At 30.5% G+C, this 26561-nt stretch overlaps 1 protein-coding gene across 1 annotated transcript in view; it reads right to left on the bottom strand.

Moving 5' to 3' along the window:
- The window catches only part of LOC145683385 (phospholipid scramblase 2-like), a 1334370-nt gene that overhangs the window by 1107230 nt on the left and 200579 nt on the right, over window positions 1-26561 (bottom strand). The window contains exon 2 of the mRNA XM_081754718.1: window positions 14068-14268. The gene's annotated coding sequence lies outside the window, so the exon portion shown is untranslated. The remainder of the gene's footprint in view (window positions 1-14067; window positions 14269-26561) is intronic.

Genomic DNA, 26561 nt, shown 5'->3' with positions numbered 1-26561 from the left:
GAATGTGAGTGGAAGGCTAATGTTGATACAACAGAAAAGCAAAAATTAAAAGGGAGAAATAGAAGAAAAACAAAGGGGGAGCAAATATAAAAAGAAACATGAATCATTAATATGACTTGTAATTGCTGCCCACAAAACAATAAAATGAAAACAAAACAAAAACAATTCAACAAAAACTTTTTAGAGGGAAGGGGAGGCCGTTATGTACCCAGAATAATCATAAGGCTGAAACCATTTCCTGTTTCACTGAATCTTCTTAAAGCTGGAACGATGCAGGTTAAAAGCTTCCTAGCACTCGGCTTTAAAAAAAATATTATAGTTATTCTAGCCACAGTGACGGGGGCCGGGGACACAAAAAGAGGAACGGAAGAAAGAAAATCAAGCTAATCAGCCAATGACATACTTGAAGTCAGCGGATGCAGAATCTCATAACTGAGGGGGTAGGTACACGCGAAGTCAAGATAAAAGTGGCCAAATTATGATCCCAATAAATGCTCAATTTAGGTTGAGGGACATATCCAATCTATCTCATATGGATTTGTAACCGATTAACAAGTAACTAAAGTTAGATGTTGGTAAGATAGTTGCGGACGAAATGAGTTTCCGTAGGCACTCGTGTAGCATCGTTCATAGAGCGAGACACAGTGGCAGATGCAACATTATACAAAGGTAGGCATTATTGATCAGATACATTACGAAAAAATGGTGCATTAGAATGCCGTTTGTATAGTTTATGTAGTAAAATAACACCAATAAACCAAAGAGACATTTCTAAAACGCGAACGACAACCCAAGCGGTATCCCGATGCGAAAATGTTTCGTCCACTCTAACTCTTAGGAAACGGGAACAAAAAGCATGAAGTATCTTGAGAAAATGCTGAAAACAAAAATAAAAGCAAAATATATTTCAAGTAAGCATGTAGTAAGAATATTTTCTATCGACTAATGTCTAATTCCAACATTCGTACATTGCGAGCAAAAATCTAAATGGTGATATAACACTTATCGTTCACAACTCAACCAATAGGTAACGATCACCCTAATTACAAAACAATCTGCTACTGCTCCAAACGTATCTGGCTGATTCATGCCAACTCATTCAGGGTATCTTCAAAACAATACAAATAAATTGCGACACTCCAAACACCTAATCACTCTACAATTCCCTGTATTTTCTGTCCAAAATAGTGGACACATCTCAGAAAAATAATCTTAGCAAAACTTTTTTCTCCAAACTTGATTCATTCAGGCACAAAACTGGAATTTAACTCCATACACAAATGACAGAAAAACAAAACGTCAATAATCTGACATAATCGATATGTCTGAACACAAACGAACTCAGTTGTCCCGCAAAAATTGAAGAATCGTCCAAGGTACTGTTTGCTACTTCAGTAAACAAACAGGATCATGACAACATGAGCAAATTCAACACAAACAATTATGAGTCATAAATCCAAACAAACAAAAATGCTGAATGATGAATACAACAAATCTACTTATACTTAAAAATAGACTTAGGGATCCGTGAGTTATACTGAACGGATTTAACGTTTAAAATTAACTAACTTAGTATATGGCTTATGGAACCCGCAGGTTCAATGCCGCCTTCACAATAGCTATCCACTGACTTCTATCCTTAGCTAACTGCATACAGTTTCTACTTTGTATTCCAATATTTGCGAGATCCATCTTAATATTGTCCTCCCATCTGCGCCTATGTCTTCCTAATGGTCGTTTTCCGATTGGTCTTTTAGTCAAGATTTTGAAAGCGTTTCTACTTTCTTCCATTCTAGCTACATAACCTTCCCACCTAAGCCTCTCTCTATTTGACGACCCCAACAGTGTTGAGTAAACCGTATAAATTATGTAGTTTCTCGTTATGAAGATTCCTCCATACCTCATTTCCGTTCCTCTTGGGTCCGAATATTCGTCTCAGGATCTTGTTCTCAAATACTTTCAGTCTATGTTCTTCCCTCAGAGTAAGCGACCATGTTTCGCAAACATACACAACAATGGGCATCATTAAAGTTTTATATATTTTAAGCTTCAAATTCCTCGACAGTATTTGTAACGACAAGGGTTTGTGAACCGAATAGAGTTGTTCTTATAAGGTATGTCAACGAAATTCGCCACATGCGGTCTAGAAAAACTCTAGAAAATCTTACTGTTCGAAAGAATACACTATTATCCATATGTCACATAAATTTGATGCTTGTGGCTTTAAAAGAATAGAAGTTATATACATTTTGAGTTGATAGATTGCTCTGGAAGAATGCTGTACCTGCAGGAAGCAGAAAGACAGTATTCTCTATATGTCACATAAATTTGGTGCTTGTAGTTTTAAACGAATAGAAGTTATAGACATTGGAAATGGATAAATGGAATGGAAGAATGCTGAAGCTTTTGGAGGGTGCATAGAGAACAAAAGATGACAAGTTTGAGGAAAAATAGCACTCGTTAATGTCACGAACTGAAATTTTTAGACTAACACCTGGGTAGATGTTAGATGTCAGTTTGAGAAAGTTATTGCGAGATTTATTTTTGAGATTTTATTGGAACAAGGTTAGGATTGGACCCCCATACTGTTGGACAGCACTGTATACAACCGAAGAGAATAAGATGAGAAAAGTTATTGCGACATTCATTTTTTGAGATTTCATTGGAACAATGTTGGGGACCGGAGCCCCAATGCTGTCGGACAGCACTGTATATACAACCGAACAGAATAAGATAAGAAAAATTGTGACATTTGTTGTTTTTGTTGTTGGGAGTGAGAGAATCTTATGTGTTACAGATAAATAGTTGTGAACAGCTGTTTGCTACGATTTTAAGATGGTTGAAAAAGATGCCCGTTTTTTAGAAATGAGAAAAAGAGAATAAAATTTGATCTTTTCACTTGTTAGACAGATAAATGTGACATTTAGCATCCCACTTGCTATGTTAACTTTCTTTTTGACCTCTTGGTAGCAAAAAAGAAAACAGTGCCCACTTTTCTGTAGAAAAGGATCTTGTTGAGTTGAAGAATACCTATTGTAGTCCTTTTTTTAAAAAAAAAAAAAAAAAAAGCTGAGAATAACTTACGTAACATATGATTGGTTGGATTATTAGAATAAAGCGCGTTGACACACTGGAATAAAAAAAGAGAGAGAGAAGAATGATAAAAGAAAAAAGAATTTATGTTGTGGAGGTTTAGTACCGTGAATGCCTTTTTTTAGTTTCAGAAGGGGTGGGAAAGAACTTAGGTAAATAGTAAGAAATTTATAAAATATTATTTGAAAAAGATATAATTTGATGATTATTAGTATGTTTTAAAGATTAATGTAAATGCGATATGGTTTTTAGCAGTAAAAATATAAATGATATTTGCGGGTTATGGAATTGTAAAGACTTTTAATTTATTTGTTGGTGATGTGATGTTGGGATAGTTGAAAACACGAAGTTGAAGAAACATAAGAGTGAACTTTCTGTAAAATATAAAGTTATTGGTTAAGTACTGAAGTAAAGACTTCAAACACACGAAAGATGTAAGGCTTATTAATGAGGGATTATAGCATAAATGATTGATAATAGTAAAAAAATTGGAATGGAGGATGGAGGACGAAATAAACGAACCTCGAGAAAAACTGAATTAGTGAGGAATCGAACCAAGGATTGTCGCACCAGAGGTAAGCGCGTTAGTATTGAAGGAGTATGTTGTAACTGAATGATGATGAAATAATGTAAAGAAAAGTTGTTATAAATGTAAAGCAAATGAATGAAGATAGAAGAACTTGATGAATGATAATGTGGGAAGAAACGCAAGTACTTTGAGGATTTGGACGGACACGATATGAATTTGAATGGATTTTGAGTTTAGTATTTTGTTTTAACACCGAGGGTATATGAGACATGGACACTGATTAATATTTAAACCGAATAACAGAGTTTGTAGGTATAATGCTATTGATCACAAACTTATATGATTGTAGATGGAACAAGGGACAGCATGCATTAGAGATAACTAATGTATTAGTGAAACATTATGGTTAAGCCTAAGGTTAAACAGAGTTAAATATTGGATAAAGCTAATGGGTTATTTTAGTGTATTATCTGAGAGAGTATTTTAGTTTTGGATCAACTGACGAGAGGTGACTGTAGTTGGGGATATATAAATTATTACGCATAAAAGAGAATGAATATGCAAAGAAAAAAGAAAAAATTGGATACTTACAGGAAAGAGAAAATTTGTAACGCCTCGGATGTTTGACGCGAACTTAGTGCAAAGCACACACCTTTTGCAGATGGTTGAAAAGAAATCTTTTGTATGTACAGAAATTCTTTATTCCGTTGGCTGCCAAGCATTTATTATTAGGGAAAGAATATATCTTGTGTGTGTGTGTGTGTGTGTGTGTGTGTGTGTGCGTGTGGATTTATTGGACAATTAGTTGCGTAAAATTCATGTTGTGTTGAAGGGGTTTGTAGGGGGTACTCTTTAAAAAGAATTTTGCATTTTAGGAAAAACTACTTGAAGAGACGCTCTAATTGGACTTGAGTGATTTGCAGGGGGGGCTGAGGATTTAAAAAATTTGTTTTGAGGAAAATGGAAAGCGTTACTTTAGCTCTTTTTTCGTGAAAAATTGGAATGTTTGTGGATAACAGGTATATTTTGCTTTGCGACTTTCGTGTAAGGTTCTGTATTTGTGTGTTGACTAAATTGGCGACGATTGAAAGTACCTGTTAGAAAATACTTATATTTGGATGGCAATTTGAATTTTCTTTCCTTACATATATAAAGAAATAATGAAAGAAATTAACTTTTATAACGGATTAAACTGGAATATAATATAATTATAGTATGAGATTTGATTATTTTTATTGTAAACTGTAACATAAGGTTAATTTATATTCCTTGAATTTTAAGAGAAATGAAGGAGAAATATTGAAGAGCTGTAGGTAGGATTAATTTTAAAAACTGTATAGAAATTAATATAAATGGACAGAACTTAATTTTAACCACTCAAGTAATTTTTATTAATTTTTAGCATATGTTACTTATAAATATTTTAATATGGAATTGCCTAGAGAATAATACTTTTATATGTTTGCGCAGGACGTGTTGAATTTATAGTAATTATTTTTGTGTTTTTGAGTTAAAGATTGATTTTTTTTTTTTTTGCTTGCCAGGTTTTATTATGCCATATTAAAACTTTTTCTTATTTTTGTTTTAGATTTTTTGCTGGTTTCTGTTGGCCTACACTTGATTGGAAGAACTGATAGATTCGAGGTAAGAATTAGATTATTTATTTTTAAAAAACATTTCAAGACAAGTGAGAGAATTTTGTTTAGACATGAAAAATAAACAAAGTAGGAACGGTTTAAAGACATTAGGAAAAATGTAGTTTGAATATATTTAGTTAAATATACTATAAATCGAAATTATTGGATTCAAATTCAATATATATATATATATATATATATATATATATATATATATCTGAGTTTATTATTAGAAAAAGGATATGAGACATAGACTTATAGTTGAATGACGGATTCGAAAGACATAAGCTCGTGTTGGAAGTGAATTATATACGGAGGAGAAAATTTGCTTGTATTTGAATTTAGCGGATAATTTTAAGAGCAAGGCTATGTAAGACGAGACTTATTGATTAACCTTGAATTGAAATTAGCTGAGCTAACGTGGGAAATTGAACTCGATTGTTTTACGTTAAAGGCACCGGTACCCTAAATGCAAAACTTGTTATTGCCATGTATTTTTGCATGTACATAGAAGATTACGTAATAGTGGCATGGCTTTAAGTGCACAGTTCTTGTGAAACAATCCCCGATGGAAAGAACCCCTACATTTATCACACGCAAATTGCCGTAGATACAAGTGTGCCATGTTCATATATCCATTAGGTTATAAACGCGATTACTAACTATTTGAAAAAGGTGGGAAGTAAAGAAAAAAAGCACAAACTTACAAGGCCCTGATTAATTAGAAAATTTTTTCCAGCAGAGATAAGCGCTTTATCAGTAAGCCACTGTGTTCTGTAACCAAATATAGTTGTTAGCTAAAGAAATTGAAAAAAAAAAACCTTGTGATATTAGTTTGGATTAAACTAGTAACTTGCAGACAAATGTTGTAGTTTTGACTTAGCTTTTACTTAAAATATTATTAATTGAAGGGATGAATGAAATTTAATTTTTCACAGTGTGTTACGACTTTGTATTAATTATTATATGTAGAAATTTGATTTTCTAAACTGTTGGTACCTAAAGTTATTTAAATTGATACCTATAAGCACCTTTATTGCCAATAGAAGTATTTGAGGGAGTTTAAAAAATTTAAAGGAATTGTGCCTGCGACTTAAATACTATTTTTTGGTATTTATGCAGTGTTTAAAGTAATTTGCAAAAAAGTCTTTTACACTTTTTGAACAATTGATCTTACCGCAAGTTGAATAAGAAATCAGATGTAGTAAAGACGAAAGCACTGGCGCCTAAAGTATAAACATTGGGTTAATATTTATTAGAATAATGCTTTGAATGCAGAATAGAAGATAAAATATTTACTTAGACTGAAATTGAATTCATGTTCTATATTATAGATATTTAGGTAAGGAAAATCAAATGAAGTATATTGCAAGTCCTTATTCAAAATGTAGGTATGAAGAAGATTTGTTTTTTGAGGAAAGTTGATTTTGGTTTTTCTATATTAATTTGTTTAAATTATTGAATACTTATCCTGCTACTTAGCAATTTATGTTGCACGGTTATGTCCTGTATGCTAAAGGGAGACGATAATTAAGAATGTGGATGGAAACGGAAAAATTCCGAAAAAATTCATGAACATAATGTTGTTTATTATAAGGATATTTAACTAGAAACGGAACTAGGGAGCATATGTACTAGCGGAAATTAATTTAGTAACTGAATACCGTGACTTCTAGTTTAGGATTTGTCTAGCAGTAGTAAAATAAAAGCGTCATGATTACTGCATGTTGTGATGGTAGTGTCGTAAATAGTACTGTTTCCTAGGTAAAACTGTTGCTTAATTTTCTGGTATTTATTATGGGTTTTCATATAGATGATATGAAAAGTTTAGATGTTACAAATATTTGCTTACATGTGTAATAAGGACGTACCATATTTGATATTTTGGACATATAATGAGACACACAGAAATTTTTGTTGCGGGTGGGATAGAGTTATATGTAGCTTACTTTTTAAAGTAATGTAAAAATGGAATAGTAAAATTGTAGAGAAAATTAGTTCGTTTATGAACGAATGAATGAATGAAGGAAATTTTACTTCTGTAGCAACTATAGGTAAATTACATTATAGACATGATTTTAAAAGCTTAGCTTTTGGGAGTTTTTGGTGGGGGGAAACAAATAAATAATAGCAGCTTCTTTAGATGCGAACAAACAAAAATTAGACTCAATACTTGTTTTGAAGAACCAAGTTTTAAGAACTAATACTTAAATAATGAAATAACTATGGCAGGGCAGATTATGGGCGCTAAGCGAATAAATAGAGGAGTTATATTTTAGAAATAAGATTGACCGACGATTGTTTTTTCATAAATTTAACTGAGTAATGATTATACAGTACCTATTTTTTTATTAGAATAGAATGAAGAAATGCATGAATTTTTGAGAGACATAAAAATAAGGTCATGTTTCACCTAGAGGGTGAAAGAGAAAGAATCCTAATAATTGCAGTCAAAAGAGTAGAAGCGATAGAGAAACTAAGATCGAAGAAGAGAAAACTGAAAAAAAGAAAAGAAAAAAATTGTAAATATATGTGGAAACAAAAGAAAGAAAAAATAGAATAGAAATTAATTTGGGTGTTTTATTAAATATGCAGTTTCTTTCCTTTTAATTCTAATGTGTTTACTTTAGGTAATTTTTGACTGTAAAGAATCAAGTTTTAAGGTTTGTTGTTTGGAAACTTTTACAGCGTCCACACTTTTATGGTGTTCTTTTATTTTTTACTGTTCCTTTTGGTAGTAGAAACAGTGGATCCAAGGCACGGATAAGGTATTGTATATTTACTGAATGACTTTACAAATTTGTCTACGTATTTTTTGTGAAAGACTCAGCGAAGGTCATTAGTTTAACACGGATTTGAGAATGTTTGCCTGCTGAAATTACTGGAAAAGTGTATAGAAACCTTATAAGAAGAATAATGCTAAAAATACAATCTTGTAAATAATTACCAATTGCTGGTTAAAGAAGTTTTCTGAACTTGGAAAAACGTTAATAAAATTAGACAATGTAGGAATAAAAGGAAAGAGAATATCAAAAAAACAAACTTTAGGTAATGCGAACTGAAATTCTGCTAACCATTCCGGGTATTTAATAATCCATTATTATTATTATTATTATTATTATTATTATTATTATTATTATTATTATTATTAAGTATTCGGCCATTTGACAGCTACATGTTTTTAAAAGACTTGGACCTGGAAAATGATTTTTTTTACGTTTTATGATATTCACCAGACTGTTTTAAAATTATTGTGCGTATCTCCCTCCTCTTATCCCTTGCTTTTCTTCCACCTTTTCCTTTTATACTAATATGAAAAAAAAGACATTTTTTGTAAAGTATATGTAATCAAAATAATATTATTACCAAAAAATATGAAAAACAACCACCTCTTCGCTCCTATCCGTTTTTAAAATATTTTTGGTTGTTGGCCCTTATATGCATTTTATTTTGTTCCTTGAAAAAACACTCTTTCAAGCTTTGTAACTCTCATATTTCTAAAGTTTTTGAACATGTAGTCCACTTTCACAGATATAGCACCGGACCAACTTCTTTCTAAGTCCAATATTCAGTTTACTAGTTAAAAATTATTTGTTTGGCTATAGGAATGCTTTATTTGATTTTTTCCTCTTGTATGAAACCTATTTGGTTAAAATACTTTATAGGTGCTTGAAATGATCAACCTTTTGATGTTTTTAATTTGATTCAAGTTAGCATTTAGCTGAAAAAATGTAGTCGAGGATTTAATTGTGATTAATAAGCTAGGGAAAAGCACACTGTAATCATATTATAGTTTATTTGGAAATGTTCCGTAAAAATTTTGGGGGGTTAGTAAAAAATGTAAGGGTGCTAGGGTGAAAATTTGTGTTAAAAAGACCTGGATTTCATGGGACTTTTGCATAGCTTTTCATTGTGTATTTGCACTTTATAATTTGTGAATTATGTCCTTCAGTTTTAGGGATTATGTGCATATATGATTTTCCTTTCCATTTTTTAATTTGCTGGGCATCTTGTATTTTGATGAATCGATTTCAATGATATCTCATAAAAAGAAACTCAATTGATATTTTTCACCATTTGTTTTCTATACTAATTTTGAATGATTTGGTGAGCTCTATAGTAAATAGCAAGTGTTGTGTAGCTGAAACTCATATTGGTGTTGTTATTATAATTTTTAAGCATGATGAAAACAAACTACAGTGCTCAAATTTTAACGTTTAAAAGTAGTAAGGGATTATCGTCTATCAAAAATGGAAACTATAACCGCTTCCAAATATTAAAAGCATTAGCAAGTACACTAGTCAAAGGTACTGTAGTATTAGTTAATAGTATATTATTGGACAAAAAACGGTAAATGGAAAAATTATTACATCATCAAGTCTAGAAAACTCCAATGAATATGTTATGCAGCTAGGAAGGAAATACTTTGAAAAATTTAACTAGTAAAAGTCAACACATAAACGGAAATGGGATGACAATATTAACATGGATCTCGCAGAAATAGAAATACAAAGTAGAAAGTAAATCGAAGTGGCTAAGGATAGAAGTCATTGAAGAGTTTTTGTAAACGCAACATCAATCCGTAGGTTTCTATAATCAAAATTAAATTGCCATCAAAAATGACTTTACCAGTAACTGATTGCCAAAAGGCGGTAAGATTCGCGTGCCAATAATTTAACCCTTAATACCGCAAGGTATTTCAGTTACATAAAACCTCAAGGTGTGTCCAACGGACACATTGTGATTTTTCACCTCATTTCGTTTTCGAAACATTAATGTTTTATTTTTTAAAACTATAATTTTGTGGAAATGTGTTTTTAAAATCAATACATTCTAACATAAGCCAAATATATAATCTTCAGTGTTTCCAACCCCTTGTAATACGAAAGATAAACGACAACAAATTTGTACAAGTAAAATCAGATGTACTGTTCATAGATATATTTCTGTATTTTATTCACATAAAATGGATTAAGCTATACATTGAACATCAAAATACTCTAATATAAGGAAAAATATATAACATTCAGTGTCTCCATCTCTTTGTACTATCAAAGATAAACAACTACTTTCAAAAACAGAACACTAATGTTTCATTCATAGACTTGTTTGGCATTGTCGACAAAACCTTCCACATTTCACACATTTAACATTACTTCATTCTACATTCTAATATAAGACACGATATATATATATATATATATATATATATATATATATATATATATATATATATATATATATATATATATATTGTTCACGCCTTCCATCCTCAAGTATCTAATGTAAGATAAACGACTCATTTGAAAAACTAAGCACAAATATTTTCTTAGTACATATGTTTTGATATATCATTGACATTACATTTTTGTATATTTCCCTTTAAGAGTTATCCATGGAGCATTTCAGATACTTTCTGTTAACACTTGGGTGCTCAGAGCAGACATTCCTCTTGCAAATATCATACACTTGTCTCTGCATTCTGCACTTTTTGGGGTTACGCATGCAACATCTTCTCTTGGGCGTATATTTCAGTGTGCTAACACCTGTGGATGATTCACTTGACTGATCTGCCGAAGCATCACGTGTTACGTTGATTGCAGTAAGAACAGGTCTCTGAAGACCTAATTTTCTTCTTCGATTAATTTGAGGGAGAACCAAGGATTCCGCCAACTCCACAAGAAACATATGTCGTCTCAATTTCGCTGTTCTTATGTTACACTGAGTATTGATATTCAACCACACAACATAGGCGGAAACAGCAGATACGTTCAGAAGATTCATGAATAATGCTAGAGGTCATCGATTGGTTTTCCTTTTGCAGAATTAGCAGTGTACTAATTGACCGAAAGTATCAACCCCTCTTATGTTTCATTATAATACAGTATTATTTCTGGCTTCTTTTCTTTACCAACAACTATATCGTTAGTGTTGTACATGTTTGACAAAAGAATAACAGCCTTTTTCGGTTTCGGACAATAGGAAACAAATGTGAAGTTACTTGTGAAACCGAAGATAGATGATTGCTCACTCCTGTTCTTGCTTGGTTTGAATCCTTCAGGAACCACTAGTTGTTTTTTTCTAACACGGCTTACTATTGTTAGGCCGTTTTTAGTAAGGTTTTTCGGAGTTCCATGTTTGTAAAATATTGCCACATGTTATATTTCTGCTGGTTCCATAAAACGGTTCGGCTAAGGATAAAACAACTTCTGTGGCTAAGTTATTTGCTCTTTTTCTTCCTTCTATGCCTAACTGGGGTTAACTTTTTGAAAGGATAATGCGTTTTGGAGTCACATATCCACCAAATTTTCAAACCGTACTTATCCGGCTTTGTTGGCATGTATTGTTTGAAAGGACAACGACCTCTAAAGGAAACAAGCGGTTCTGTGACTGTTAGACAACTAGGAGGAAGATAGTGTTTTGTTAAGTTTTTGCAAATATTTTCCCAAATGTCTCTAATTGGAGCAAGTTTGTTCTTCTCTCTTCTTTCTGATCTAGTTTTATCACCAAACCAGATGAAAGACAGTAGATCAATGTATTATAACTCATAATGGCGCGAAATAAAAATAGACCGTACTTCTTATTCCATAGGAACTTCATGTTTATGTTTTTTTTTTCATTTCAGATGACCAGTGGTAATAAGAAGTCCAATAAATGCTAAAACTTCTTCAGAATCATAAATCTTTCACATTTTTTCTCTTTTCACCCCTATAGATCCGATTAGCTTCCTCATTTGATTTTGTAACAATATCATTTATATCCCCAACGAATAAGTGGAACACATCTTCAGGTGCCTTTATTTCACTGTTAGCAGGAAGAACTACTTTATTGCATCTGCCTCTAAGAACATTTCGTGATTTTATTTTGGTAGAAGTTGGAACGTCCCTATTCCAACGGGTCCCATTTTTACTTATATATCCACTTACACTTGAACTAGAAGGTACTTGAATGTCATTATCACTATCCGAAGAACTTTCCTGATCTTCATGTTCACTTACATTACTCACGTGATCCGCCTCACTCGAATCACTTTCAAGAGTTTCATCGAAAAGCAATTCTTCATCTGAGTTTATACTGAAATCTGAACACGATTCATCATCAGCAAGTATTTGTCCGATTTCTGTATCATTCAGTTTTCCTTTTGCCATATTTACACAAAGTGTGCTCTTAACCACTAAGCAATATGTTTCAAGACATAAATTATTTGGAACAACATCCATCAACACAAAAGCGAGGGAAAACAAATGAATTACTAAAGGCGCATAACAATATTGCTAGCTACATCTGCTAAGAAAACAACTACCTACAGCAGATACTTTACTAAATTTATCAACATAAATATAGAAAAAGAGACAAACAAAGAAAGAAAACACGAAAGAAAAACGCAAGTAAGAAAGGGATGATAAAACGGCTAATGATAAAATGGCTGATAATTGATTCAAAAATTTTGAAAATACAATTATTCAATACATCTAAATATGTGTCCATTGGACACATCTTGTGGCGTTAAAGAACTAAATGTTTTAATCCTGTCATATACAACACAAATCAGCACCAAGAACGAACTTACTTTGGGAGTATAATGCTATTGAGTAGTTAGAAGCATACCTAGAAGGAAAAGAAAATTTTAAAAATAATAAAGCTACAGCTTCCAAAAGTTCAAAGCTATATGTCCATTGGACACACCTTGTGGTATTAAGGGTTAAGAATGAAAAGTGAGAAGAAGCGGAAATGGTTTGTAGCAATTGGTGAACTAACAGAATATATATGGTAAATTTTGCTGAAGAATGAAAAAATCTGAATAAAGACTTGTGTCTCAGTTAACAGACAGAAAGAGAAGTACACACACACACACACACACACATATATATATATATATATATATATATATATATATATATATATATATATATATATATATATATACTTGTTTGTTAGCTGTAATACTACGGTTTAAAGGTGAGGGTGGAGATATAGATTACCTAGGATTCAAAACGAACACACTCATATTGGAAATATCAAACAGAGAGAGGTAGAGAGAATGTATACATATATATTTTTTTTGCGAGTTGTAGAATCACGGTTTAAAAATGACTGAATGAAACCTGATGGTGGAGATGAGTTACCTAAATTCCAAAGGAAGAAGAACAAATACGGGTAAAAAGAGACAGGAATAGAAAGAGAGGAAGTAAAAATGTTTGGTTTAAAGAACGCTGTAAGGCGGAGAGGGCGGGATGACATCTGTTGCTGGTTTTGCAGTTAGAAAGAAAAGAGAGGGGGAGAAAATGTGTAGCTGCATTGGTGTATGTGAGAGCTCCACCAACGCTGAATGAGAAGTGTAAGCGGATGGATGGATGGGTTTTCATCATTTCAAAGGAAGGAATTGCGGAAGTGAGAGAATGAAAAGTTTTTTGGCTATACCCTGCCTGTTTTCGTAAACTGAGAATGAATTTTAACACATATTTTAAAAACGGAAATCAAATGAATCTCTTTAATTAGTAACGAAAGGATTGATTTTTTTGTATGATATAAATAATTTGTTGAGAACAGTGGCGTGTGCGGAATATGATTATTGGAGGCTTATTGGAAGTAAAGTAAGATTGGAGGATAAGTCGATGCTTTTCAGTGCTGATTTTTAGCTATTTAGCATTATTTTAATGGTAGTTTTAACATTTGAAATGGGAAATGGGGGTTAAAATTAGGTTTTGAGTATCATAAGTCTATGTAATGCTACATTAAACGCTTATGGTTACTAGTGCAAAGCAGTTGGACGTTATAGATTATGAAATTTAAAAAGTTGTAACATACCTCTCTTGTATCCCACTACACTGTACGTTAGAAGGCACATACGGGAACTGTATACGAAAAAATAAAATATGGCGAGAAAAATAAGAACATGTTTATACAACACGGGAAGCGAAACAATTGCAGGAATAATAACCACGCTAAGTTACGAAAGTAGACGCACAGTCCGACAGAGTGCTGACAATGTTGCGTGAGGAGAGGGCGCTGCTGGAAAAAAGAAAAACATTTTAGCATATTGTATTTAAACAAAAGATATAACATAATAATAGAACAGAAAGAAAAATTGACAAAAAGTTGACATTTATATAAAAAAGTTAAAACCAGTATTTAGTAAATGTATGCCTTAAACAATAAAATACACATTGCATACGTATTCCTGAGGTTAAATTTATATGAAAATTTAATTGAAAATAAAAATTTTGAAAACTCGATTTTTTGACAATAAGTAATAAAGGGAAGAACAAAAGCCGTCATAAATTTGAGTGGACGTAACACCTAAACTATTGAAAATAGAACAAATCGAAGTACAGAAATCGATTTTTCAGGTCAAAAGCTATACATAATATCACCTTACCCGTTAAAATTGGACATTTTTTTCAGGGGTATTAGAGGCGGCGGAAATAAAATTATATGAAGGTGCGTCAGAATACATTTTTTGCTTTTTGTGGCAAACTATAGGGCGTACAGAGTAAAGGAAGATATTTTCATGAAGCGTAGGACATAACGAGCACTATTATACAAATTAGGACGATGTAAATTTTAAAAAATATGATGACTGATTGCAACGAACGGATAAACTATTGATGACGCAAAAAATAGATTACTGATTTCGATTTTTCAGGTTGAAAACAAATTAGGTTGACACCTTACACGATGTAATTGGACATTTTTTTCGCGGGTACCAGAGGCGCTGAAAAATTTATATGGGGTGCGTTACAATACATTATTCTTTTTTTGCGGTGAACTGTAGGTCGTACAGAGTAAAGAAAGATATTTTCATGAAATTTAGGACCTAACGAATAATATTATACATATTAGAACATTGTAACTTCAAACTAAAATTTATTGAATTTGCATAATTAATATGGCGTCGATTTTTTGTAACTTTGGAAATATATTTATTAAAAGTTATAATTTAACATCAATAGGTAAAATGAATTATAATAATAAAATAAAAAAACATTTTCGCACCTTTTATACCGCTACCGCTGTGCGCCGCGTGGTGTTTGCGCCCGGAAAAAGGTTTTCGCGACGCGTGACGCGTACAATATTCGCGCCCGTAAACCGTTCGAGGTATTGCAGGTTATAAAAGCAAACTCGGTAACTTGCTATGGTACACACGTACAGTCTTATACACACTAATGCACATGTTATGTGGACAGATGGCGTTGTTTGAAAAAACAAACGGCGATTTCTATAGCGAATTTTAATGAGTTTTCTTTGTATCATTGGTACGTACTAAAAGTGATAACGGTCATAATAATGTATTATATTAACCGAAATGTATAACATTTAAATATTTGTAATTAACCTACTGAACGTTTTATATGTTATATACATGAATAAAAAAGTAAATATTTTTATACAACAATACGTATAAGCGTAAAAAGAGAAAAAAGTTAATAATGGTGCTTAGCTTTTTATATTTTCCATTTAATACACATTAGCGGTAACAGTATAGTATATATTAAACATATAGATATTTAAAATAAGATAGTTATTATGGTACAGTTGTAATACATATTTAATACTTAGTATACTAAATATACTCGTACGTACACATACAGTGTAAACTTGTAAATAATTCGTTGTTAATATTCTAGTGGATGGTTTCTCTTTTTCCTTCGTTTTCATTAAAGAAAACTTATTTTTGTTTTGTGTTATTCATTTTAAATTAAATCATTTGCTTCTAAAAAGTTTATAAAGAGAAACTAATTTTCCCCCTGAAATTTTAGTTGGTTCGTATGCATGGGATACTCCTAACAACACTTACCGTGTAATCATAACAAATATAAACTCTAATTCATTAAATAATATAATGTTTTTTCGTTTTTTTCCAAAGACAACACACGTTAGAGTATAATCATATTTAAAATTTTGTAACTATTTTTAAAAGTAGCTACTCTGTTTTTCACTATACTAAAGTAAATGTCCACAATTAATGTTATCTCATTCAATGTTCAGTATTGGTATTACTCATTATATATGTATGTAAGTGTTTGCATTTCATGTATTCTATTTTAACTTTAAAGTAACTATTGTTTTTAGTATACTAATATTGTACACGTATGCGTCAGCAATTAACGTTTGCAATTTTACACTTTTTATATTGCTTTTCAGTATACAATATTATTATTTCAGTATACAGTATACATACTATTTAATGCATGTTTAATAGTATGTGTATTACTAACTATATTTGTATATGTGTATATGGATTATCTCTTTTCTTTGAATATACTTTCTTATTATACATATTACTATATTATTTAGTATACTTTTTAAAGTAATTATATCGATTTCCAGTATACTTTTTATTTTTAGTTATTGTATGATCATTATTTCGTATGCATACCATAATCCTAACAACACTTCCAGTGTGATTATTTTGTTTTATTCGTGTTATTTATTATAACACTCGTTAATTATTTTTTATTCTTTCGCTCCCATAAGAAGCTCTGAATAATCAATGAATGTGAACTTAGAAAAACTCGTCAGAAGCTCACTCTTATTTGTATTCTCCTAATAAATTAGTCAGAGTAAATTGTATTTGCAATCTTATAGAAATGTAAGTATACTACAGAAAAGCTCGTAGTTCAATATGTGTCAACGTGTTAAAAACTTTCTGTTTTAAGATTCCGTATTACTAATTTGTTAGTAAATATGTACTTGTTCAATTTCTTTCAGTTTTCATTATTTGTATTACTCATTATATGTATTTAAGTGTTTGCACTTCATGTTTTCTATTTTATCATTTTAGAGTAGCTATTTTGCTTTTCCAGTATACTAAAGTAAATGTCCACAGTTAATGTTATCTCGTTAAATTTTCAGTATTTGTATTACTCATTTATATACGTATGTAAATGTTTGCATTTCATGTATTCTAACTTTTTTGAAGTAGCTATATTCTTTTTTCGATATACTAAAATTGTATATGTATGTAAGTGCCTGTACTTGATATTTTCTTTTTTAACTTTTTTAAAAAACTATACTGTTTTTAAATATCCTAAATTGTATATGTATCTGTCAGCAAATAATTTTTGCAATTTTACACTTTTTAAACTAGCTATATTATTTTTGAATATACCAAATTTTATATGTATGTAAATGTCTGCAATTGATATTTTCTATTTTAACTGTTTTTAAAAGTAAATATTTTGTTTTTGACAACACTAAAATTGTATAAGTATGTGCCAAATATTAATGTTTGCAATTTTACACCTTTTAAGCTAACTGTTTTGTTTTTTCAGTATACGAAAAGTGTATGTGTATGTAAGAGTTTTCATTTGGTTTGCATTTTCACACTTTCTAAACTAGCTTTTTGTTTTGAGTATACTAAATTGGATATGTATATAAGTGTTTGAACTTGATGATTGCAATTTCGAACTTTTTGAGTAACTATATTGTTTTTGAGTTTACTAAATTGTATATGTATATAAGTGTTTGTATTTCATTTTCTCTATTTTATTTTTTTAAAGTAGCAATATTTTTTAGCTATACTAAAATTGTATATCTATGCGTCACCAATTAATGTTTGCAAATTTACATTTTTATATTGATTTTCAGTATACAATAGTACGTGTATGTCAGTACATGTTTTATCTTTTATGTTTTGAATATACTTTTCTTAGTATTCATTTTACTATACAGTATAGTAGTATACGTTTTCATGTATTTAACTTACTGCAGTTATAGCACATGTTTATTAAGAAATCTTTTTTACTACAGTTATACTTTAAGGGGAATATCAAAATAACTGTTGACGGAAGTATCGTTAGCATTAACCGATAAAGTTCATGTTACAGTTACCCGTAAACTTTGTAATCTTTTATTACCTTATTTTAAAAAATCGTTTTCTACCGAAAGTGCAAATCTTTTGTTGCTTGGTTCCATAAAAATTTAGTTGGATCGTATCTATTTAAATAGAAACATTTGCATTGGAAATTCAAAACAGCTATGCTGTGATCTTATAAATGTCCCGCTTCATTAGAAGCGCATTCTTATTTGTATTTTCCTAAAAAATTAGTCAAAGCAAATCGTTTCTTTCAATCCGTCACATGTATAACATGTTCGAGCATTATGCAAGTGTACTAAACAAAACATCATTGTTATTTTCCTGATATCATATTAAAGTACAAACATAAGCTATAATTTAATTTAAAATTAAAAAAATAAACAAGACATTAATTTTTTTGTTAATTTTTCAACTGTTAGTTTTCTTTCATAAGTTTTTTCTGTATATGTATTTCAAACATGATTATTTTATTCTTTCTCATATATTTTCTTTTTCTTCTCTTGTGTTGTTTCATTTTATAGTTCTTTTAAAGTATTAAAATTATTTTAAAATAACTATGTGATTGTAATTTGATTTTTTGCAAGGTTACAAAATAAAAACATCTGGGTACAAGATCCCAAACTAAATTCAAATGTGTACAAAATTACAACTAAATACGATTAACGTACAAAATTACAAACTAAGTAATTTAAAAACAAATAAGAAATAACAAAAATATTTTTTCGAAATAATATTTTTTTTATTTTTCCATAATTGATAACTGAATACATATATGGTAAATAAAATTGTTGGAAAGTACATAATATAAAAAATATGCAATGTTATATTCTATTTAATTTTGAATTCACGTACATGTAAACAAATTTATTATAAAAATTTCTGTTTCAAATTATAATAGGTATTGTACAATACAAAATTTTATTCTATTTACAATGTATAACCTTCACATCGTTTACTTATTTCACTAACACATTAAACAAATTAAAAACTATAAACAAAATCTTTTTCTAAGGAAAGCTCTGTGATTAAATCGAGATATTTTTTAATAAAATGTTATATAATGCATAAGTAAAAGTCCAATGATATATTTCAATATCTTGATATGATGAATAGATTTCATACAATTCATCAAAGGTATATGTTCGCACCATAACACGCCATGCATTATAACATAACGTTTCATATTCCAAAGTAATACATTCATGTTCATTTAAAATACGGCTATTTTTAAAACATCCAACACACAAAAGTTTTTATTCTGGTCTCCATCATTAAATACATTCCAACACGCTCTGTTCAGTAACAAAGAAAGAAGTATAATCATACACACATGGTCTGTTTGCTGTAAACATTTTTGTCTTCTTTAAAACAGTTCCACCAAATTGAGGATATAAGAATCTAAAAATGTGATTCATATGATAAATTAAATCTCTTTAAAAGCGTTTTGTTAGTCTGTAATTATCATCTAGGGAATGTGTCTTCAAATACATTTCAAAAACAATTTTACGAGTTTTCTTCTTAATTACAAATTCCCACAAAGCACGTTTTAAAAATTATTATACAATAATAAACATAAATGAACGCGAACATAAGATCATTAATGAACAATCACAACAAAGTAGTGGTTCATACAGTTTATAATTTTCAAAAAAATCTTTCAATCACAACTCATTTACTTTAAATCGATTGCACTTACAGTTTACAATATCTAATTCATGAATTTCAATATGCGTATTAGGTTACACTTTTTCAAATTGTATTTCATCATCATTGTGAAAAAAATATCTAAACGAATTACAATTTTCTTCATTAGAATATAATAGTATCACTTCATCACAAATATTAACATCATCTAAAAAATGCATTCATTCTATTAACAAGTTTAAGTTCTTTCTCTCTTGGCGAAATATACTCGGAATATGTATCTGTCTACTAGATATCTTCACAAATACTATAATATTTATGTAAAGTAACTTTGTATACATAAATATGTCTGCGCATGCACATAACCTTTCAACAACTGTGCATGCGTGTTACAAAGTTCATATTTTTTTCCATTGGTAAACACAGCTTCCAAGTGCAACATGTATTTACTTTTCATTATACAGGTATGTATATTGTCATTTTTAAACTATAGTAACATGAAAAAACAAAGTAAAATTCCATTCGATATCCAAGAATCAATTAATGTTAACACAAGTTTTTTTTTGACACGTTTTAATATTTTCAAAGCATTTTTTTGGTTCACACAAATTTAGTATTTTCAAATTATTTAGCAACTTCTATAATAAATAACAAAAATAAATAAGAAATTTTCACTAAAGACGAATCTGTTTATATTACGAGAGGTTAAATAAATAAGAAGTTTTCGTAAAAAAATATGTTAATAATACAGCAGGTTAAATAAGGAAGATATATTTTCAAAGCATTTTTTATTGGTTAACACAACTTTTACTATTTTCAAATTGTTTAACAAGTGTTATAATGTATAACCCGAAAAATAAGTAAGAAGTTTTCATAAGAAACAAATCTGTTAATAATACGCGAAATTAAATAAATAAATAAATATATAAGTGGAGTTTTCGTAGTAAACAAATAAACCAAATATTTTTACAGTGTGTTATTTGAAATAGCACGAAAGAATTTTTTCTAAAATCACATTTTTTAACAACGAGTTTCCCAAGGAAACGATAGAATACATAAGCAGAGCTTTCTTTCGAAGCGATCCTTAGAGCAATTAATATTTTAAAAACATTTGTTATTTGTTCACAAAAAATTATTTAAGTTTTAAACTTTTATTTTACTCTAAAGCAAAAATATATATTTCAAGTTGTAACACATTGCTAAACATTTTATCGTATTTTGGTTTAAATATTTTCTTAAATTGTAAAATAATATTACGAGAAATTAAAATAATTCAAACATGTGAAACAAAACTAATCACAAAAAAATATAAGTAAATGCAGAAGAAGATAAATGTCAAACATATGTTACTTTAAATCATTTTAATTTTTTTTATTATTTATTTCATTAAGAAATTTTTAAAAAAGAAAACAAGAAAAATTATTATAATACAAAATATTATTTCATTATATTGTTAACACATTACAATACAATAAAATTAAATTTAAAAAATTAGTATTAATCATTACACAAAATAATTATTATTATTTCTTGCATGCATTAAATCCATTTTATGATGTACAATGTTTTGCTTTCCAAATTAATATTTTAATCCATAATGTTTTTCTGTACCTTTACAATACAATCTTAAATGTTATTTACAGAGTTCATATTTAAGGTTGCGTATATGTAATACATTATAATAATAATAATATTAGACGAATTTAACATAGTCAAATAAAAGTATTACAGGTAATTCCAAGTTAATCCATGTAAATTTAATGTTCAATTTGTTTTTGACAACCTAACAAAAGTACATTGTATTCTACTGGTGATTGCATTAAACAATGCAAATGTACTTTATTTTAACACACAGTTAAACAAAACTCACGAATAATAAATTCATGATTTGAAATCTTAAGACCTTGTATCTCAATAATGTATTCATTAACACGTGGTGAAATTTTAAATTTACGTTCTAAGAAGAATGGTATAATTTGTCGAACAAATTCAATGTTCACGAGCTTTGCGTATAACGTTTATACTTAAAATTTCACTACGATGTTCTTCAAACACTTAAAATAAATCAATAAAAGTTTTGTCGTTGGATGAATGTTCTACAGCCAATATCGTGAAGAAATAAACATTAATGTTCAATATCCAGCAAACATTGTTCACAAGAAATTATGTTTAAACGTAAATGTGCAGTTATAGTTTTTAAAACACAAACTTCACTAATATGTTCTTCAGTACATAATAAACAAATCATGTTTTCCCGGAAAGCATAATATTAATACATAGTGAAAAGTTGAAAGTATAAATTTTTGTTTCACTTTTTGTATATCTTTATACTATTTACACAAACACAATGTTCAATTTACATTTGCAGTTCACTTCACATATGCTTTCTATCTTTCATCCTAAAAATGTCAATCAATTCACTCAAGAATTTCTTGTCACTTTCTTCAATGATATCATAATACTTGTCGTAAAAGATCTCCTGTGTACATATAGAAATTACATGTGATTTGGCATATGTATAAAACAGTTCATTGATTTCTATTTCTATTAAACTTTATATTGCTCTTTCCACCAATTCTTTTTCAGGCATAAATAAACACTCGCCGCCGTTTTGATTCTCCACTCTTTCAAAACCACCAGTAAAAATTAAAATTTTGTTCGTCTCCCACTCTTTAACTGATTTCAAAATACAATTTTGGTTCACTTTAAAATTCCCGCACATACTATCCAATCTACAAAATCGTGACGTTCTTGATAACAAAAATGATGATCCTGGTAAAAATTCTTCTTCAATACCTGTATCATCATCCGGAGATGATGATAAATAAATAGTTTTCACACTATCTGGAGAATCCGGTCTTGGGTTTACCGGCAAATCCCTATTTTCTGTCTTCAGCTTCTTCTCCACACATGGTGGAGGAAGCAATGTTTCTTCATCGGCGTACACAAAATCTTTTTTCTCCACAGTAGCCATAGCTAAAATACGTACATTTTCGAAAACTTCTGTATTTATACAGTTCAAAAACAAGATGGCGTCCACCAACATCAAATTCATACGAGTCACCTATTCCTTCTCAACAACAATATTTAATCATGTCATTAACACAATACAAACATGTCATTTTTTTCTTTACAACAAAAAATTCCAAAAATTGTTTTCATATATACATTTAGAATAAATACTATTGTCGTCTTTAAAATTCTAAATCTTCCTATCTTTTATTTCATTTTCAAGTTTATTCCCGCCCGCTCACGCGGGTATTTTCCGCTCGCGCCACGCGCATCCTGCGGCGCGTCCACGTTTCCGGCATCGGTCGCCGGCTTAAAAGTCTTCTCATAAACATTTCATCTATTGCGCAATATTTTCTTCACCTTCCCAGGATATCAAAATCTGGTATTATTCTTTTCTTTTATTTATAACAATCTGCAATTGTTCAATGATTTTCCAAGGTTTCTCTTTTATTATCCTTTTCTTTTATTCAAAATCCTCTTAAGAGCATGCAGCTACAATGTATTGTGTACTTTTATTATTCTTTATAACAATCCACAATTGTACAACACCTAAATTATTACTCTTTAAAGCATACAGCTGCAAGATTTCCCTTATATTATTCTTTTCTTTTATTAAACATTCTTGCTACATTGTATTGGGTACATCTATTATTTTTTTTATTTTCTTTATAAAACTCAAGCATTGTTCATCACCTACATTATTATTCTTTAAACCATACAGGTGTAGGTTTATATTTTATTATTCTTTTATTTTATTTAATATATTTTAAGCATGCAACTATAATGTATCGTGCAATTCTATTTTTTTCGTTTTTTTAAAACAATCTAGCATTGTTCAACAGCTAAATTTTAATTTTTTAAAGCATACAGCTGCAAATGTTCATTTTATTGTTCTTTCAAAAAATGCAACTACAATGTAGTTCTATTGTTCTTTTTTCTTTTCTTTACAACAATATGCCATTGTTCATTGCCTAAATTATTATTCTTTAAAGCAACAGCTGCAAGGTTTCTCTTTTATTATTCTTTTTTGTTTTATTCAACATTCTCTTAAACCATACCTTTCTATTATTCTTTATAACAATCTACCATTGTTCAACAAGTATCCAAGGTTTTTTCTTTTCTATTACTCTTTTGTTCTACTATTCATATATCTTTTCAACTTTGACATCCATTATTATTCTCTTTGGCGCGAATTTTGTTGACATACAGGAGTAAGAACTACTGAATGAAATTTGTGGGTTTTACGTCCCACGGTTATGCCGGTTAGGCTAAAGGAGACGGTGATAATGAGAGATAAATGAAATGGTGGAATGAAGAAATAGGGAAGAAACGGGAGAACCCCGAGAAAACCCACGCACACGGTGTTTGTCCACCACAAAGTTGTAAGAACTACTGAATAGTAACACGAATTCCCATCTTTTATTCGACATTTAATATTTTCGTGTATATGACTTTCATCTGTTAATATTGATCATAGATATTTGAAAGTATCCACTTTGTCAAAAGTATTATTTAATAATCTTTAAAGCATCTATAATTTGCCGAATTACCGTCCCGACGTAATTCGGGCGTTTAATAAGATATCTTTATGTCTTTCTATTGTTCTCCTATCCACCCCTATGAAATGTATATCATCGTACTATGCCATAATTTGTTGAATATCATTCAACTCTAGGCCCTGGTTGCTATCTTTGATTTTTCTTATAGCGTATTCCAAAGCAAAGTTAAATAAAAATGGGGAGAACGCATCTCTCTGTTTCAGGCCATTTTCGACGTGAAAGGTCGTGAACAAGATGTTTCATACCCGGACTTAACTTTGTGATTCAATTAAACATATCTTAATTAATGTAATTAGCGTTCTCGATATTCGAAATTGTGGAAGAACGTATAATATTACTCTCCTAACCGAATAGTACGCCTTTGTAAAATCAACAAACAGTTGATGTATTATCTGTCAGGAAAGTAAATGTACAGCTATTTTTCGAGTCTGGCATTCCTGCCCTCCATCCGTGGAGTGTATGAGAATTAAATCAATCAAATGTCTACAGAGGTGCAAAGAGAAAAGATTAATCTGAATAAGACATTGCAGAAAGGCACAAGCTGTGAATACGAATAGTGGATAGTGTAAATAAAGTACGGCACCGAAAGAGAAAGCCAGAATGAGCTGTTAAACGCAGAAAAAAGAGAAACAATTGTCGAAGGGGGAACATAAAACACATATACAATAAACACGCCGACATCTAAACTATCACCACGCCCTGATCTTGGTGTAGTGGTTAAGGTGCTGGCTCACAAATGCAAAGGACGTCAGTTCAAATATCCGGCAAGGTAGTTTCTAAATTTTTTTCTCTTAATAATACATACAGCTCATGAGAGATAGTAAAAGAGGTTGTATTTAGTCTTTGGTGGCAATTATTATTGGTAATGTTTAGTACTGAAAATACTTTTTGTCTTTGCGTATTGCTTTTATTCTTTTCTTCATTTCCAAAGAGAAGAATATCCGAAAAAATGCCACCAAAATTCCTCTTATTTTGAATGTAAACGCCATTTCCAATTACTGAAGAATAAAAATTGAACTTTTCGACGTAGCTGCAAAAAAGTAAAAAAAAACATGGAAGTGGAGGGGTTCGAATCCATACTGATGGTTATTAAAATACAATTTCTACATATCTCAAACTTCTCGACCACGTTTCTACGTTAGCAAGTAAAAGGCTTGTGTTTAGGTTAGGCTGGTGAATACATTTTGCAAATAGGCCCGGTTTAGTTCTGACGCAGCACAGGTGCGAGAAGGGAGCAAAACACCTTCTCTCTCTGTGTGTGTGTGTCTATTTATCTATCTATCTGTATATATAAGGCTATTTGTGAATGCCATAACAATCCTAATATTCAGCGGTTCGAGACGAAACTTCGCACAACCATTAATTGTTGAAATATCTTGATGAGTTTCTTAACCAGAATAATCAGATGAAAATGTTCAAAATGGCGGCCCTTCAAACTTTTAAAAAGTTCCAAGGGAACCAAATTTCGCCAATAAATAGGTATTCAGCAAGTTTGAGTAAGTTTTCCTCTTTTACTGAATTATTTGTGTGCAGGGACTTATCCTCTTCCATTGAAATATTGGACCCGATTAATCGCCTAAAGAAGATTCACGCCCTTTCGCTACGGTCAGGCTTTTTTTTTTTTTTTTTTGCAGGAAGAGGATTATTTTCGGATTGATATGAAATTAAACATTGAAAGTGAAGTAACTAGTGAAACGTGTTATTTGAAAGAATAATATAATAGATGTGCTTTCCCCTAACATAGAGAACTGTAAATCATGTATTTCGCGTTCGGGAGCGTGAATGGCGAGGAGTGTTATTTGATTTGCTTTTTAGTAACACATCGGATTGCAAATAAAGGTAGGCAACATTAATGGTAAGTAAAAGAATAATAATAATAATAATAATAATAATAATAATAATAATAATAATAATAGGTGTGGTTTGTGGCAAGGCAATATCTTCCTCAATTCTTCTTCAAACTTAATGATTGTAACGCCATATCTCCCTTACAAACAAAATATTAGCAATTTATATTGAGAGAAGGGGAAATTGTGGACTGATGGGAGCAACGTTGGACAGTATGCACTCATAGTACTCAGAAAATTAATCGATTTCAATGCAAAATGAACGAAGAGTCATTGTGATGGGGCCACGGCAGAGCCCTCTTTAGGAAAAATGTGGATAACTTATATCGAGAGAACAGGAGGTGATCGTGGGATGGGACCAATGTTGGACACCGTGCACCCATAAGGCGCATCGAAAAAATTAGGGGGGGAGGCGCCAGC

This window comes from Thermobia domestica, chromosome 4 (genome assembly GCF_964235325.1).
Source record: "Thermobia domestica chromosome 4, izTheDome1.hap1.1, whole genome shotgun sequence".
NCBI classification, from domain to species: Eukaryota; Metazoa; Arthropoda; class Insecta; order Zygentoma; family Lepismatidae; genus Thermobia; species Thermobia domestica.
Note: the sequence above shows the minus strand (reverse complement) of the source record. Positions and strands in the feature narration are given on the sequence as shown.